Raw genomic sequence first — 17,565 nt, 5'->3', positions numbered from 1 at the left:
ATTAATTAAATGCTGAACAATCCTTAAAGACTATTGATTGGAAGTGTTCCAAATGGCTAGCCTACCCCGGGCACCCTCGTGGCATAGGAGAGCCTGGCCTGCTGCAGTCCATGGGGTCGCAAAGAGTTGGATATGTCTTCGTGACTGAACAACAACAACTGCCCAGGGCACCCTTACGCCTTAGTAGAGTCATGGCCCTGTAATAATAAGACAGTGAGTCTGAGTACCCCCAGTTTGCAAGTCCATGACAGATGACACCATTGTATCCTTTCATTAATTCTTGATTTAATAATACCTGTCATGACCTAGACTTTGAGGTTGCCAGACACTTAATGACTTTATATTTTAACTCATACTGTAATAATTTTTCTACAAATATTTTTGCAAGTTGAAACTTTTCCAGTGATAAGTAGTTCATTTCAACAGGAATCAAACTCTATTATCAAGAGTGGATTTCTATTCTTCAGTGTTCAGAAGTGATTATTAATTTTTTAGCCATAAACATTAAGCCTGTCCTTGGCAATTTTCCTAGAGACTTGGGAGGAGAACATCTTATGTCTCAAAATCTCTTAAAGTATATAAATAAATCTCCAGGTCTAAAGTGGGTAATTTCAATGAGATGTGATACCTTTATTCGTGTGTGAACTCTTAAATGACACAAATTAAGTTGGTTTGAGGTTTGTGCCATGTCAAGTCATATATTTAATAAATGCTTCCAGGGAATATGAACTACTACTCTGATGTTACTACAATTCTTGGTTTTTCACAAGAGGGCTATAAGATTTTCTAGCTAATATTTTTTCATGTGCCCACATATGTTTCAAGTATAGTGTGTGTGTGTGTGTTGCCAAATATTTAAGTTTATTCTTTATACTGAAAAAATATGCTGTTTTTGTTTTTTCTATGAAATAAGTCACCTGCAGGAGGGATATTAATAATTTGGTACAGAGTATAAATACTAAGTGTAGAACAACTGGGAAAGAGAAATAGCAAATGCCACACATCACTGAATTTTAATCTACATCCTCTCCTCTGGCAGTACTTATAAGTTCTTACGTGACCTTCACAGAGAGGTTTCATGTTAAAACATTTAGAGGAAGCAGTGAGCAGGTTAGCAGCAGAAGCTAAAATGCACTTCAAGTCTTAGAGCCTACTTATATTTGAGTTGCTGTTTGTTGTAGTTATATAAACTAAAGCTGAATTATACATTAATTACATTATATTTGGTAATTATATATAATTTTATAGACCTTTTACAATTTATGAAGCTTGTGTATAGTATCTCCTTTTTTCCCACAATTAACATGCAAGAAGATATGGATGTTTGTATATATACATTATGTATATGTATAATTATATGTACATATTATATTTATAAAAATAGCCCTATTTACAATGAGAGAATTGACACTTAAGAAGTTCAAACGATTAGCCTGAAGCTTCATAGCTACTAAGGCCTTTACACAACAACTTGGGTACTTAAAATCTTGGTTAAAGCCTACTTAAGTAAATATAGAAGAATTAAGCAATGTGGCAATGAATAGAACAAATCTAATAGCAAATATTTTCTGAGTGCCTACTGTGTGCAAAGCAGTGAGCCTCACTTTCTCTTTGCTTAGTGGCACTTTTTAAACTCCTTGGCTATTTTATAGTTGCATTTTCCATCATTATAAAGGCATGACCCTCTCCTGGGCTTCAAGCCAAATACTGAACAGCATGAGATAATGTGCAAAGGCTTATTCTTATCATCTGATAATTTATAAAAGCAAAATTGCCCATGAGAAAGATTTCTATAAATATGCTTTACATAAAAATAATGTGTAAAATATTTTACTTTTTGAATTAAACCATTTGTTTTCACTTATATTTTAAGATTGTTCATCAATTTGGCCTACTTAGTTGTTACAGAAGCAGACATTCCTAGTGCATGCCGTTCTCCCTGGGAACGCTTGTCACTTTGTAGGAAGCACATTATCTTTTTGAGGCCACCTGGGGATAGTTTATTAATTTGTTGGTTTACCAGTCTCTAATTATCCTGAAATACTTAATGCCATTTCCAAAGGTGCTACATAGAACAGCACTGTAAATCTGATACTTGCTAATTTTCACTTTATGATATCTTTCCATGGGAAATTCTGAATGCGTATCTAGAAGGCAGTCTTGGCTGGGGTTCTTTCTCCTTCACTTATTATTCCCCATTGAAGACAATTTGTTTCCTTTGCTCACTGAAGAGAAGAAATAACACACAAGAGTTATTGGCAGCAAAACAGGAAAATAGCAACATCAGAAACGTGATAATTAGGAGGCCTATAATGGTGCGTATGTGTTGTAAACTGCCAATTAGTCTTGATTATAAGAAATGTAGTTGACTTCAGTTACTGATAATTCCTCTTCCAGAAGATACTGACAACCATCAGTGGTCAGTACAGTTTCTAATTTGGCTTTTCTTTCACTGGACCACTATGGACAAACCTTTTAAGTTCAGAATTATCATCTGGAGACTACAGGGAATGTATAATCCATATATTTGTTTATTCATACATAATATAGAACATATTTATACAGCACTTATTGAATTCATGAAGAAACAGGTGGAACCTATTCCAAGACTTTTAAACTGATAGTTCATAAGTGTGCTTCATGTCCAGAAATAGTGTTTTGATTTCATTTACATCAAATTTATTTCGAACTTTTTTTCCCATCAGCTTCAATAACTCAAAATATAGCCTAAAAAGAGAAAAAATGTAAAATGTAAAATGCATATCTTGTGGTTCAAATGTTCCGATAGTATGAGGACCCTTGAAATCTCTTGACCTCACGTTCATTCTCCACACTAGTCTGCTGCCATTCACAGCCGAAGGTTAAAAAAGACCTGTTTACATCCCAGTTCCCTTGTCTTCTTTTCTCACTCACTCTTCAAACCACTCCAGTCTGGCTTCACATCAACTCTGCACCAAAATACATTTTATCAAATAACATCTTTCAGTCCTCTTTATTGTTGATCTCTCAGCAGCATTTGACCTCACTGGCTACTTCCTTTTTTCCTTATCTTTTCTTCCTATCACTCTCATTTCTTCTTTCAGAATTCCCCGCAGGCTTGTCTCCTCAAATATGGCCATTTAATGTTAGAGTTTCTCAAGACCAATAACTCCTGGATGTAAACAGATGAGGCCCCAATTCTGAACAGCAGGCTCAGAGATTCAACAGCCAGCTTGATATTTCCAGATTGGAGACATCTCATACATGTTTCCAGATTAACATGTCTGTAACTAAATAAAGTATACCTTTCTTCTCCCCTCTCACATACACCACATACACACACACCCCACACATACTACACACACACAGTCCTTCATAGCCAGCCTTCCTCTTGTGTTCTGTCTCACTAAACGGTACACTTCTTCAACCATTGCTTGAGTCAGGAAATAGGAAAATATGCTGGGCATCTGTCTTTTTTCATCTTCTTAGTTATAAATTTTAATTTCCAAATCTTTCTTGATTTACCTATTTCCAGTTCTCATTGTAACAAGCTCAGTTCAAGTGACTTACATTTCTTGCCTGGGTTAAAATCTGCAGTGGTTGATGCTCACTGAACTCTGCATTAATCTAGCCACTGTATTGCAGCCAAAGTGAACTTTTGAAAACAGAGATCTATCATGTCACTGCCTTACTTAAAACTCTATGTTGTTTTAATTTAATGCAATTTAATTATATCTTACAGTTCTTAGGGTAATGATCAAGTGTTTAATATATCCCAAGATGCCCTACGGAACATAATCCCAGCTGCCTTTCCAGCTTTACCATTCGCCACTCCTCTCCTAAGTGTCTTTCAGTGTTCCAGGTTTCTTTCTGTCTCAGGACTTTGGGATACTCCACTCCTTCCATTCTGACAACCTTCTGCACCCACTGAACCCTGTCTCATCTTCCTTCACCCAGTGAATAATGACGTACTCTTTAAAGCTCAGTGAAAATGTTGGTTCCTCAGAAGCCTTCCTGACCATTCAGAATCCTCTTGTTTTAAAGTCTTTTTTGGCTCTCTAGTCTTCTCTGTTGTTGAATCTACCACAATTATTAAACAATGGCTTAACTGACTACTTGTTTTGGCCTTCCCAGGTGGCACCGGGTGGTAAAGAGCCTGCCTGCCCATGCAGGAGACATAAGAGATACGGGTTCAATCCCTGGGTTGGGAAAATCCCCTGGAGGAGGGCGTGACAACCCACTTCAGTATTCTTGCCTGGAGAATCCCCAAGGACAGAGGAGCCTGGCGAGCCAAGTCCACAGTCTCAAAGAGTTGGTCATGATTGAAGTGTCTAAGTATGCACACAACTACTTGTCTGAAGTTTTTCTCACCAGCTATAATATATGCTCCATGGGAGAACAAATTGTATTTATATTGCTCACTGCTGCATAATACTGAAATAGTACCTTGCCATGAAAGCAGTTTTAAGTGTATGTATGTAATGAATGATCAGATGAACAAGTAATAATTTAAAAGATAACTGGCACAAGTAATATTTTAAAAGATAAAACCACTGACGCATGGTAGGAACTTAATAAATGTTTATAAATAAATCAAAGTATATAATTTTTAAAAGGTACTATTTTTGCTTAAATAAAGAATGCTCCTGGAGGGCAGATAGACAACCAGAAGGACTGAGGGTGGGAGTGAGTAGTTCCTAAAAGATTGTTGGAGTGTCAGAAGAAAGAGGAAAGTATCTGAGCTGACCAAACAAAAAACCCAGAAATTTCCATTATGGGTTATGTGGCAGAAGTCAGAAACCTGACCCTGATTACCTCAGATGCTGCTGTTGCATTCAGCCCCAGGATATTGGCAACCTGCTGGAAAGGAGGTGTCAGAGTCAAATGTAAAAGGAGAACCAAATTAGGAGTGGAAAGGCACAAGAAGGAAGTAACAACTGCTACAAATTACTAAATGCCTGTTGCAGGCTGTAAAGATGATTAAGACTGATGCTGCCTCAAGAATACCAAAGTTTTGACTAAGTATTGCATTGTATTCAATTGCCCACCTGGGCTTGGTACTTAATACAAATGAGTGAAGTGGCCTAAGAGGCAAACTGGGGTGACCCCTCCTGAGTTCCAGCCTACTGGTTTATCTGGACCCAGTATTTCCAAGAGAAGCCAAAAAATTCATGATTTAAATGATCTTGCACACTGGGTTTAGCTCATAGGGTACCAGAGTGAGATCTCTGATTTCAACAAAAGACAAGTAGGGACAGTAGATGTGTGTGCTCACTCATATCTGACTCTTTGTGAATCCATGGACTGTGACCCACCAGGCTCCTTTGTCCAAGGGGTTCTCCAAGCAAGAATACTGGAGTGGGATGCCATTTCCTCCTCCAGGGGATCTTCCTGACCCAGGGATTAAACCTGCCTTTCCTGTATCTCCTGCATTGGCAGGCAGATTCTTTACCACTGAGTCACTAACTCCCTAGGACAATAGGAATTAGACTATAATTACCATATGAGGAGTACATATAAAGTATTTATTTAAACAAGTCAGAGATAATTTCCAGCTGAAGAATTAGAAAAGACTTTGTAGAGGAAATCACCTTTGAGTTTATTTTACCAAAATGCTTCAGTTTTGTAGCCTCTATGATAGGAAGGAATGCTGATTCAGTTGTAGGAAATAGTAGGTGCTAAGACATTCAGAATGTGGAGTAGCTCCTCTCAGCCCTCCTGCGCCCGCACAACCGCTGCTCCTTGGACATGGGGTTGCTCCACGTTCAAGGTCAGGAGGGGCGGCGGTGAGGAGATACACTTCATCCATGGTAAGGAGCAGCGGCTGCGCTTTGCTGGAACAGCTGTGAAGAGATACCCCACGTCCAAGGTAAGAGAAACCCAAGTAAGATGGTAGGTGTTGCGAGAGGGCATCAGAAGGCAGAAACACTGAAAACATAATCACAGAAAACTAGTAAATCTAATCACATAGACCACAGCCTTGTCTAACTCAATGAAACTAAGCCATGCCGTGTGGGGCCACCCAAGACGGCTGGGTCATAGTGGAGAGGTCTGACAGAATGTGGTCCACTGGAGAAGGGAATGGCAAACCACTTCAGTATCCTTGCCTTGAGAACCCCATGAACAGCATGAAAAGGCAAAATGATAGGACACTGAAAGAGGAATTCCCCAGGTCAGTAGGTGCCCAATATGCTACTGGAGATCAGTTGAGAAATAACTCCAGAAGAATGAAGGGATGGAGTGAAAGCAAAAACAATACCCAGTTGTGGATGTGACTGGTGATAGAAGCAAGGTCTGATGCTATAAAGAGCAATATTGCATAGGAACGTTAGGTCCATGAATCAAGGCAAATTGGAAGTGGTCAAACAAGAGATGGCAAGAGTGAATGTAGACATTCTAGGAATCAGCGAACTAAAATGAACTGGAATGGCTGAATTTAACTCAGATGACCATTAATCTACTACTATGGGCAGGAATCCCTCAGAAGAAATGGAGTAGCCATCAAAAACGACAAAATGATCTCTGTTCGTTTTCAAGGCAAACCACTCAATATCACAGTAATCCAAGTCTATGCCCCAACCAGTAATGCTGAAGAAGCTGAAGTTGAACGGTCCTATGAAGACCTACAAGACCTTTTAGAACTAACACCCAAAAAAGATGTCCTTTTCATTATAGGGGACTGGAATGCAAAAGTAGGAAGTCAAGAAACACCTGGAGTAACAGGCAAATTTGGTCATGGAATATGGAATGAAGCAGGGCGAAGGCTAATAGAGTTTTGCCAAGAGAACACACAGATCATAGCAAACACCCTTTTCCAACAACACAAGAGAAGACTCTACACATGGACATCACCAGATGGTCAACACCGAAATCAGATTGATTATATTCTTTGCAGCCAAAGATGGAGAAGCTCTATACAGTCAGCAAAAACAAGACCGGGAGCTGACTGTGGCTCTGATCATGAACTCCTTATTACCAAATTCAGACTTAAATTGAAGAAAGTAGGGACAACCACTAGACCATTCAGGTATGACCTAAATCAAATCCCTTATGATTATACAGTGGAAGTGAGAAATAGATTTAAGGGCCCAGATCTGATAGAGTGCCTGATGAACTATGGATGGAGGTTCGTGACATTGTACAGAAGACAGGGATCAAGACCATCCCCATGGAAAAGAAATGCAAAAAAGCAAAATGGCTGTCTGGGATGAAGCTGTGAAAAGAAGAGAAGTGAAAAGCAAAGGAGAAAAGGAAAGATATAAGCATCTGAATGCAGAGTTCCAAAGAACAGCAAGGAAAGATAAGAAAGCCTTCCTCACTGATCAGTGCAAGGAAATAAAGGAAAACAACAGAATGGGAAAGACTAGAGATCTCTTCAAGAAAATTAGAGATACCAAGGGAACATTTTATGCAAACATGGGCTCAATAAAGGACAGAGATGGTAGGGACCTAACAGAAGCAGAAGATATTAAGAAGAGATGGCAAGAATACACAGAACTGTACAAAAAAGATCTTCATGACCCAGATAATCACAATGGTGTGATCACTCACCTAGAGCCAGACATCCTGGAATGTGAAGTCAAGTGGGCCTTAGAAAGCATGACTACAAACAAAGCTAGTGGAGGTGATGAAATTCCAGTTGAGCTATTTCAAATTCTGAAAGATGATGCTGTGAAAGTGCTGCACTCAATATACCAGCAAATTTGGAAAACTCAGCAGTGGCCACAGGCCTGGAAAAGGTCAGTTTTCATTCCAGTCCCAAAGAAAGACAATGCCAAAAAATGCTCAAACTACTGCACAATTGCACTTATCTCACATGCTAGTAAAATAATGCTCAAAATTCTCCAAGCCAGGCTTCAGCAATATGTGAACCGTGAACTTCCAGATGTTCAAGATGGTTTTAGAAAAGGCAAAGGAACCAGAGATCAAATTGCCAACATCCACTGATCATAGAAAAAGCAAGAGAGTTCAAGAAAACATCTATGTCTGCTTTATGGACTATGCCAAAGCCTTTGACGGTGCGGATCACAATAAACTGTGGAAAATTCTGAAAGAGATGGGAATACCAGACCACCTGATCTTCCTCTTGAGAAATCTGTATGCAGGTCAGGAAGCAACAGTTAGAACTGGACATGGAACAACAGTCTGGTTCCAAATAGGAAAAGGAGTACGTCAAGGCTGTATATTGTCACCCTACTTATTTAACTTATATGCAGAGTACATCATGAGAAATGCTGGACTGGAAGAAGCACAAGCTGTAATCAAGATTGCCAAGAGAAATATCAATAAGCTCAGATATGCAGATGACACCACCCTTATAGCAGAAAGTGAAGAGGAACTAAGAAGCCTCATGATAAAAGTGAAAGAGAAGAATGAAAAGGTTGGCTTAAAGCTCAGCTTTCAGAAAACTAAGATCATGGCATCTGGTCCTATCACTTCATGGGAAATAGATGGGGAACAGTGGAAACAGTGTCAGACTTTATTTATTTGGGCTCCAGAATCACTGCAGATGGTGATTGGAGCCATGAAATTAAAAGATGCTTACTCCTTGGAAGGAAAGTTATGACCAACTAGATAGCATATTCAAAAGAGACATCACTTTGTCAACAAAGGTCCATCTAGTCAAGCCTGTGGTTTTTCCAGTAGTCATGTATCTATATGAGTGTTGGATTTGAAGAAAGCTGAGCGCTGAAGAATTGATGCTTTTGAACTGTGGTGTTGGAGAAAACTCTTGAGAGTCCCTTTGACTGCAAGGAGATTCAACCAGTCCATCCTAAAGGAGTTCAGTCCTGGGTGTTCTTTGAAAGGAATGATGCTAAAGCTGAAACTCCAGTACTTTGGCCACCTCTTGTGAAGAGTTGACTCACTGGAAAAGACTCTGATGCTGGGATAGATTGGTGGCGGGAGGAAAAGGGGACGACAGAGGATGAGATGGCTGAATGGCATCAACGACTCCATGGATGTGAGTCTGAGTGAACTCCGGGAGTTGGTGATGGACAGGGAGGCCTGTCATGCAGCAGTTCATGAGGTCGCAAAGAGTTGGACACATCTGAGTGACTGAACTGAACTGAACTGAACTGAAGACCTTCAGATGGGAAATCATAGGTCAAGGCCTGGGACCTCTGAGACCTCATGGGCTGTAGCCCACCAGTCTCCTCTATGCATGGGATTTTTCCAGCAAGAATACTGGAGTGGGTTCAGTTCAGTCACTCAGTTGGTCCGACTCTTTTCAACCCCATGCACTGCAGTGTGCCAGGCTTCCCTGTCCATCACCAACTCCTGGAGTTTACTCAAACGCATGTCCATTGAGTTGGTGATGCCATCCAACTATCTCATCCTCTGTTGTCCCCTTCTCCTCCTGCCCTCAATCTTTCCCAGCATTCAGGTCTTTTCAAATGAGTCAGCTCTTTGCATCAGGTGCTGGTCCCTTCTCCAGGGGATCTTCCCATCCCAGGAATTGAAGGACACCTGTCACATTGCAGGCAGAGTTTTTACTGTCTGAGCCACCAGAGAACCCCTGAGTTACACTTACTTTGGTTTTTTTGGTTGTTTGTTTTTTCTTTTTGGTTTGCTTTTTAGTTTCTTAACTAAAAGCAAATTTATTGTACCTATAGTCAGCAGGAAAAAAAAATTAAAAAAAGAATACTCCAGATAAATATTGAAACCTGGCCAGATTATTAAGTATACATTTTATTATTAAAATGATGTTTGTTATTTTTTGTTTTGGCAAATGAATTTTTCTGTGATTTTAAGACATGCAGTTCAAAGAAGAGAGCATGGAATGCTTGAATGTCAATGTACTAAAGCTGATAGTTACCATTTTATAGCTAGGAAGTTTTTTTGTTATTTTTTTTTTTCCTGTAAGAATCTATACATTTCAGATTTTAACAAAATGGGGTTGAATAAATTTTCTGCAACTCTTATATTTAATTCACTTTGTCAGCATATTATTCCAGATATTTAAAGTAAACTCTCAAGACTTTATTGACAAATTGAGTATCCTCTGCTAAATTATAGCATTTCCTTTAATTATGAATTTAAGCCATATAAACACTAGAAGTAGCTCTAATTGTAACATCATTACCTATAGAAATTAAAAACTTTTCCTGAGTTGCGGCAGGCATCTCAAATATCATTTTAAGTAATCTCTACTTTGAAATTATTAGTAGTTACATTTTGTTACTTAATGCTCTAATAGACACATAAAATGTTACCTTAGAAATTTGATTCATTTAAAATATTGATGACTATATATTGGCTCCTTTGAAATTTTTTAAATGAATTTTGAAACATTATTCTGGGAAGAGGAATTTATCTTTTACCAGATTTCCAAGGATTCCATATTATAAAATGCTAAATGACTACTGCATTATTCTATGTTTTAAGTTTTATCATTCATTACATTTGGAGTTCATTCAGAAAAAATAATTTTTTTCAGAAGGAAACTGCAGTCTTCAAGGGAAGGGTCAAAATTAAAAAAGAATGCAGCAGGTCCTACTTCACATTTAGTTGTTAAAATGTAGGTTTTTTTTCACTGTTTTGTAAATTCCTTGCTTTAACACGTAATATGTTCTTTTCCATCCCTATCTTGTTTTGTATCCAAATTCTAATCATTTCAGGTTGTAACTGAGATTTTGAAGTAGAGCTGAATTCCTGAACACTTGCTACTTCACACTTCTCTGCAGGGAAGTCATTCTTTTGGGCTAAAATTTTCTCTTCCACCATAGGGAATAAATACATGTTTGCTGATGATGAGAAAGAATTAACCTCAGGCTCAGTCTATTCTGGGCTGCTTAAGCCTATGGTTCTGAATGAAAGGAGGCTGCAAGAAGCATTCTTATTATTTTGTCCCACTGAAGGTGGAGGAGTTGGTTGAGGAATCTTTCATGGTTGATAAGGGACCATCAGATACATTCAATTAAAACTTTTAGAAAATGGGGGCACAGCGCCTTTCTGTTTTTAACTAGGATTTGTAGTTGTTTGAACTGAAATTTTCATTTCTTGTGGTCATTATTATCCCCTAATAAGAGATAATATATTTGAATCCTGTGATTGCTACTGAGAATATAGTCATACTCAGTATTTCCACCATGCAATAATGCCTTTAAACAAACTAGCAATAGACTGTTTTATTGAATTTTCTAGGTGATTGTTGATTTGTTTTTGTAAATGTAGACATTTTGTTTCATATTATTTTATTGATGAAATTACTTCTGAATGTATTACATCTTTCCTTACTTTCTTAAAGTGTGTTTGTTGATGTGGTATACACATACACATCCACAGACACACATCTTGCCTGCATTCTAAAAATTATTTTGTTGTGACCATAAGTATTGCATTCTGTTAATTATGATCTACTTCTCCTGAGATTTTCTGATTACCTATAATGAGAGTAAAGTGTTGGTATCTGGAAGGACACTGGCTTGAAGCAACACATCTGGGCTTGATTTCTAGCTCTTTTGTTCAACAGTTTTGTGACCACGGACAATTTATTTACCCACAGTTCAGCTTACTCAACTGTAAAAAGAGGGTATTAATACTACCTCAGTAATCAAATGAAATAGGAGATGTGCATTGAGGGGTGCATATCTGGTACCTAATAAATGGTAGTGACAGTAATAGTGTGTTGTAAAAATTCTGCCTTCAGGACGACTGAATCCTCTGTGCTTTTTTTTCTGTATGAAAGATCTGTTAGAGTGCTCTTCTGTCTACTTTTAGTGGACGTAAAGTATATCTCTAGCATATCTCTGCTGAAAGAGTAATTGTTGTACCTTGTAGTTCCTTCCTTATTATTGCCTTGTTTTTTTCCTTCCTTGCTTTGTAATTTTGGTTCATAATTTTTAGTGTTATGATTTGCAGTGCTTTCATTTCATAGACAGGCTTAGCCAGTGCACATACTTTTTCAGTTTGATCAATGAACTAATGAATTATTCTTGGAAGCATGCGATTATTTTTTTCTCACAAATCCTATTGTCTTTTTGGGTGATTTTATGTTGTTCAGAGACTTTTCTTCTTCTTTTCTGTTTTCTCTCTCTTGAGATGATGGGAACTACCATGGATAAACACATGTAGTTGGGGGCTGCTTTCCTGTGTGGTCCCCTCAGCTCTGCAAGTCATGCATCTGGGGGATGTCACTACTTCTCCTGTCCCTCTCTTGTATCATGCTAGAGCTTTGGGGCATTTGTCAGTCTCCTGTGTTGTGTAACCTCCTCTTCTTGTCCTGCTGATTAAGAGACAAGCCCACAGGTATATAGCTTGCTCCCCCAGGTATATAGCTTGCTCCCCCAGGTATATAGTTCTCCAATCATATGAAATTGTTTTCTCCAAGGCAGAGAGCAGCCATAGGGTGACATTGAGGGGGGCAGGTTGGGTCCTGGTGGGGCTGAGCACAACACATTCTGACACCCTGGTCTTGCTCCTCCACGTCAACAAGCCCATCTCCACTGGATGTTTTCTTACTCATTTTCTCACAATTTTCCTTGAGAGTCTTGCTATCTTCCTGGTATTCTGATGTCATAATTCCATCCTCCTAAGTCCATCAGAAAGATTGTGTTTCTGAAATACGTTCAAATTTCTTTTCTGCAGGGCCCATATTTAGGAATGTTGGAGACAGGAAGTTAATATTAGCTAATAAAAGGTCTTCTTCCCTTTCTTCCCCACCACCCCAAACAAAGTAAAACTCGAATTCAACCTTCAGCTCTAGCTCAGTTAAAACTTACTGTTACAAAAATAAGTTTGACAAATCTTGATGTTTTCAACATTTAGATATTTTAAAGAAAGATTTAAAAACTCATTTTCATCCCATGTGAAGCTTTCACTGCACATTTTTCCTATTACTCTGTCTTTATGAATTTGCATTTTTAAGTCAAATTTTTGCAGTCAAAAATGTGCTTAAATTATAAATAGTATTTCTATATTCATGAATTTTTCTTTTCAATAACAAGCAAAATTCAGGATATCATAGCAGTGTAATAGCAGTTCTAAACGTTTTAGGTAAATATATGCACTTGGGAATTGTACCTCGCGTGAAAGTGTAAGGTTTGTGTGGTAGTACTTTATTGAATTTAAAAAATACTATGAAAAAAATACTGTGGTGTAATTTATTTTTCTCTGAAGCATGAATTGATTGTATTGAGGTGTTTTTCATCTCAAGTTACTCTTAGAAGAATGGATTTGCTTTAAAAACACTACTGTAGTTTAAAAATAAAAATAAATTAAAAAAAAAAACACTACTGTAAATCTAACCTCAGTGTTCAAATGATCCATAATGTGAAGGAGATAAGCATATGGAAGATGTTTCAGTACACAGAACAGAGTTTAGTCATAGGGGAAGATTTGATAGGAATCACATTCAGCTGGAATAGGAATTTACATGTGGAGCAGCGTAGCAAGGTAAATTCTTCACTTAGGGGACCACAATGTAAAGCAGACATACATAGCTTCTGGGTTTGCCTCATTATAATTATGGTGGTGTTTCATCACCATCGACTCCTAGGTTCTATTCTGTGCCTCAGTGTGAAAGAGACCTTTTGTTTATTTGTTTTTTTGTGGGGGTTTTAACTGTTTTTTGTTGTAAGCTGTTTATTTCTTCAGTAATGTTTTATAATTTTGTTAAACAAGCATTTATTCCATGACAAAATCTGGCAAAAGCTGTGTTAGTTTATATGGAGCAACAGAAATGAATAAGGTATGAATCTGCACTATCTCCTAACCCCCTAGGGCAAAGAAACGTATAGACAACTAAATCACAGAGTGGAAGGAGATGAGAACTGTGACATGTGTGCAGAGGAACAGCGATAAATTGAGTGTGGAGAGAAATATATCTGTATTTCATGAAGAGATTCTTGAAAAGGATGTGGGATTTATGGTTGCTAGACCTAGCATTCAATTAATAGCTTATGAATAATATGAATTGTTATTAGATATTTATTTTTGTATTCAATCCTGCTAGATGAAAAATAATAAAAATTTTAAATCTAAAAATTGTGACAGGTATAAAATGTTTATAAGCATACATGTCATATTTGCATTTCTTTTGGGAGCAGTGTAAAGTCATGTCAGAGGAGAGTGACTACCTAAAGGGCTCTTTTAGGGATAACTAACATTTGAGTTAAATGTAGATAATTAGAGTCTGTCATACAGTATGAAGTAAGTCAGAAAGAGAAAAACAAATATCACATGTTAATGCATGTGTATAAACTTTTAAGAAATGATACAGATGAACCTATTTGCAGGGCAGGAATAAAATTGCAGATGTCCAGAACATACTTGTAGACACAGTTGGGGAAAGAGAGGGTGGGATGAAATGAGAGAATAACATTGAAATTTATATACTACTATAGGCTTGCCTGATAGCTCAGTTGGTAGAAAATCCACCTGCAATGCAAGAGACCTCGGTTCGATTCCTAGGTCGGGAAGATCTGCTGGAGAAGGAATAGGCTTTCCACTCCAGTATTCTTGGGCTTCCCTGGTGGCTCAGCTGGTAAAGAATCCCCCTGCAATGTGGGAGACCTGGATTTGATCCCTTGGTTGGGAAGATCCCATGGAGAAGGGAAAGACTATCCATTCCAGTACTCTGGCCTAGAGAATTCCATGGACTGGTATAGTCCATGGGGTTGCAAAGAGTCAGACACAACTGAGAGACTTTCACTTCACTTCACTTTATGTGTAAAATAGATCGCAGGGGGCTCAGATTGGTATTCTGTGATGTAACCTAAAGGAGTGGGATTGGGGGTGGGAGGGAAGCTTAAGAGGGAGGGGATGTATGTATATATATGGCAGATTCATGATGCTGTACAGCAGAAACTAACACAACATTTTACAGCCATTATACTCCAATTAAAAATTATTTTTAAAATTAAAAAATATATACCAGGTGCATAGAAGACTGCCTTTTATGTAGTAGGAACTATAAAAAAAAATAGATAATTACTTCAAAAGACTACAGTTTAAATATAGTTTTCACCAAAAGACTGTGTTTAAATTTTAGATAATCTGTCTGGTCAACAGAAGCATGAGGTTTCAAATTGTTAAACACAGATAAGCATTCCTCAGTTGCCCTTTCTTGCCTATGTTCGCAGTTTCAGACAAAACTGATTGATTAAATCTGATTTTTTTTTTTCTTTCAGAATAAGTCAAATGGATTTTGAATAGCTTAGGAAAGGATACTTATTTTTATTATAGTACTTACTCTTCTGTTAAAGTTCAGCATGTTTTATGGGCTTATCACAGGCATATTTAGAAATCAAACAGAGAAAAGATCTTAACAAAGCCATGTTTCACAGTGTTTGTCTAAAGCTCCCACATAGCTATGAACTCAGCCACTAAAGCTGCTGCCATTTTGTGATGGTGGAACTTTAATAAATTCCTGCCTCTTCTAATTGTTAGGTCTGAGAAGTGTAATAATTGTCTTCATACTAAAAATTGTTAATTGCTCAGTCATGTCCAACTCTTTACAACCCCATGGACTGTAGTCTGCGAAACTCCTTTGTCCATGGAATTCTCCAGGCAAGAATACTGGCATGGGTAGCCATTCCTTTCTCCAACTCAGGAATTGAACCTGGATCTCCTGCTTTGCATGCAGATTCTTTACCATCTGAGCCACCAGGGAAGCCATACTAAAATAAAATATGTACAACATGGTAAATCATGTGGCTAAATCCAGAAAATAAAGCAATGAAGAATATGAGACTAGAGTCATTCCTCAACATTCTCTCTTTAACTTTCCTCAGTACTGCACAATTTTAGCATATTGTACTTATTTCTGTACAGATTTTATAAATCTCTGTTATCTTTTGGAGACATAGCTATCTTTGTGTTCCTTGCAATAGATAACATAGTTCTTCCCTATAAAAGACACTTGGTAACTATTAGACTGAATCACATAAACTGCCCTTTGTCTAGAGTCAGAAATAGGCAGACACTAGTAATATCAAAGAGTTCAATCTAAACTTTTTGTATGAATGAAAAAATTATTCTTCCAACTCATAGTCTATAGACTTTTTATCACATAACCTAGAGCTTTCAGTAGATAATGCACCTTACTGAGCCTTGTCTAAAACATTGCTCTCCAAGCTCTTTTGATCACACAGCCTCATTACTAAAACTTGTTTGAGATGATAAATTCAAATATATATTCTTATGATAATCCATCTAGTTAGATTTTATTACCATACTAAAGTATTCTTGCAATTCTGTGCATCACCTATCAGTTCCCTAGTATATGCATACCCCTTTTTGTAAACACACTCACAGTTGAGCTTTCTGGTTCTCACGGAGAATTACAACTATATTGTAACTGATCTTCAAAGTAAAATTCTGAATAATTCCAACTAAAAATACAACTTCTATGTAATGATGACTTCTAATCAAAGTGGGGGAAGGGATATTTCTCACATACAGGCACATTAATTAAACAATAAAGGGAACCCTTATGCATCCTAGCAGATTCCCCTTTTTGGAATCTATTTTAATTCTATTAAATATGGCCATTTTAAAATTCCAGATCATGTTGTTTTAAATTTGTATCTATTCAGTCTGTCACAAATTGCAATATATTCTACCTAGGATTTATGATTTATAAAGTTGATACTGTCTCATAAAATACCTTGAATACTTTAGTACTCAAATACTTTGAATACTACATTTACTTCTTGAAGATTCTAATGGCATGCATTGTTTAATTCAAATACCTGCAGTCATAACCATATGCTGTTTTTGATGGGAAATCTAAGGAAGGGACAGAGGCTTGAACTGGATGATCTGCTAAATTTGGTGCTTCTGAGTTTCTGAGAAGGCTTTTAGGACTTGAAGGTCACCTTTCTCAATCTATGCAAGCAATAACCACATAAACAAAAGTATTTTTCTATTTGATTTATTTTTTAAAAAAAGCATGGAAAAGGGATGCTGGAGAAAAGTTAGAAAAATTGAGACTCTGATTCTGCCTTTAAACATGTTTCCTTTATTCAGTGTAAAGACTGATATCACTCACCTGTCATTTAACTTGATGCTCTACTCTTGGCAAGGTTTATTCTCCATTAGGCTCAGGGGGTGATATCATCACTGTCCATATGATTAAATGACACTTAGTAATATGGATTTCCCAAATTGTGTAATACCTTCCTACTGTGTCATCACTATCCCCACTTTATAGCCTTAACACAGGCAAATTTGGCTCTAGAATGAAGGGTTCAGATAGATAAATACGAGAAGGGGAGGTTTTAATTTGGCACTGGCATTGTTTAACATTCATAAAAAATTGTTTTACTGCCCAGATGTTGGAAATTTATTAATTATCATATTGGCTCTTGGGCCTGGTTCTTGTAAGAACTATACTAGATGCCAGAAGCTAAATAACCTTTTGTCATTCTGCTGAATAAAGGATTGTTTGTGCTCTCCAGTTGATGAATTATCTCTGTGCCTTGTCGTTATAAAAAGAAACTCATCTTGTTCACTGGCCTGGCAGGAGATGAGAAGGCCCTAGAGAGAGCACAGAGGATTTTTCCTTTCACAAATCGTATGTAGCATGTATGCTGTGGGTACTGTCTGGAAATGAATGTTAAAGAACCCAGGACAAAGCATAGA

This window comes from Bubalus kerabau, chromosome 2, assembly GCF_029407905.1.
Source record: "Bubalus kerabau isolate K-KA32 ecotype Philippines breed swamp buffalo chromosome 2, PCC_UOA_SB_1v2, whole genome shotgun sequence".
NCBI classification, from domain to species: Eukaryota; Metazoa; Chordata; class Mammalia; order Artiodactyla; family Bovidae; genus Bubalus; species Bubalus kerabau.
The sequence above is the reverse complement of the archived record's forward strand: the minus strand, read 5'-3'. Positions refer to the sequence as shown.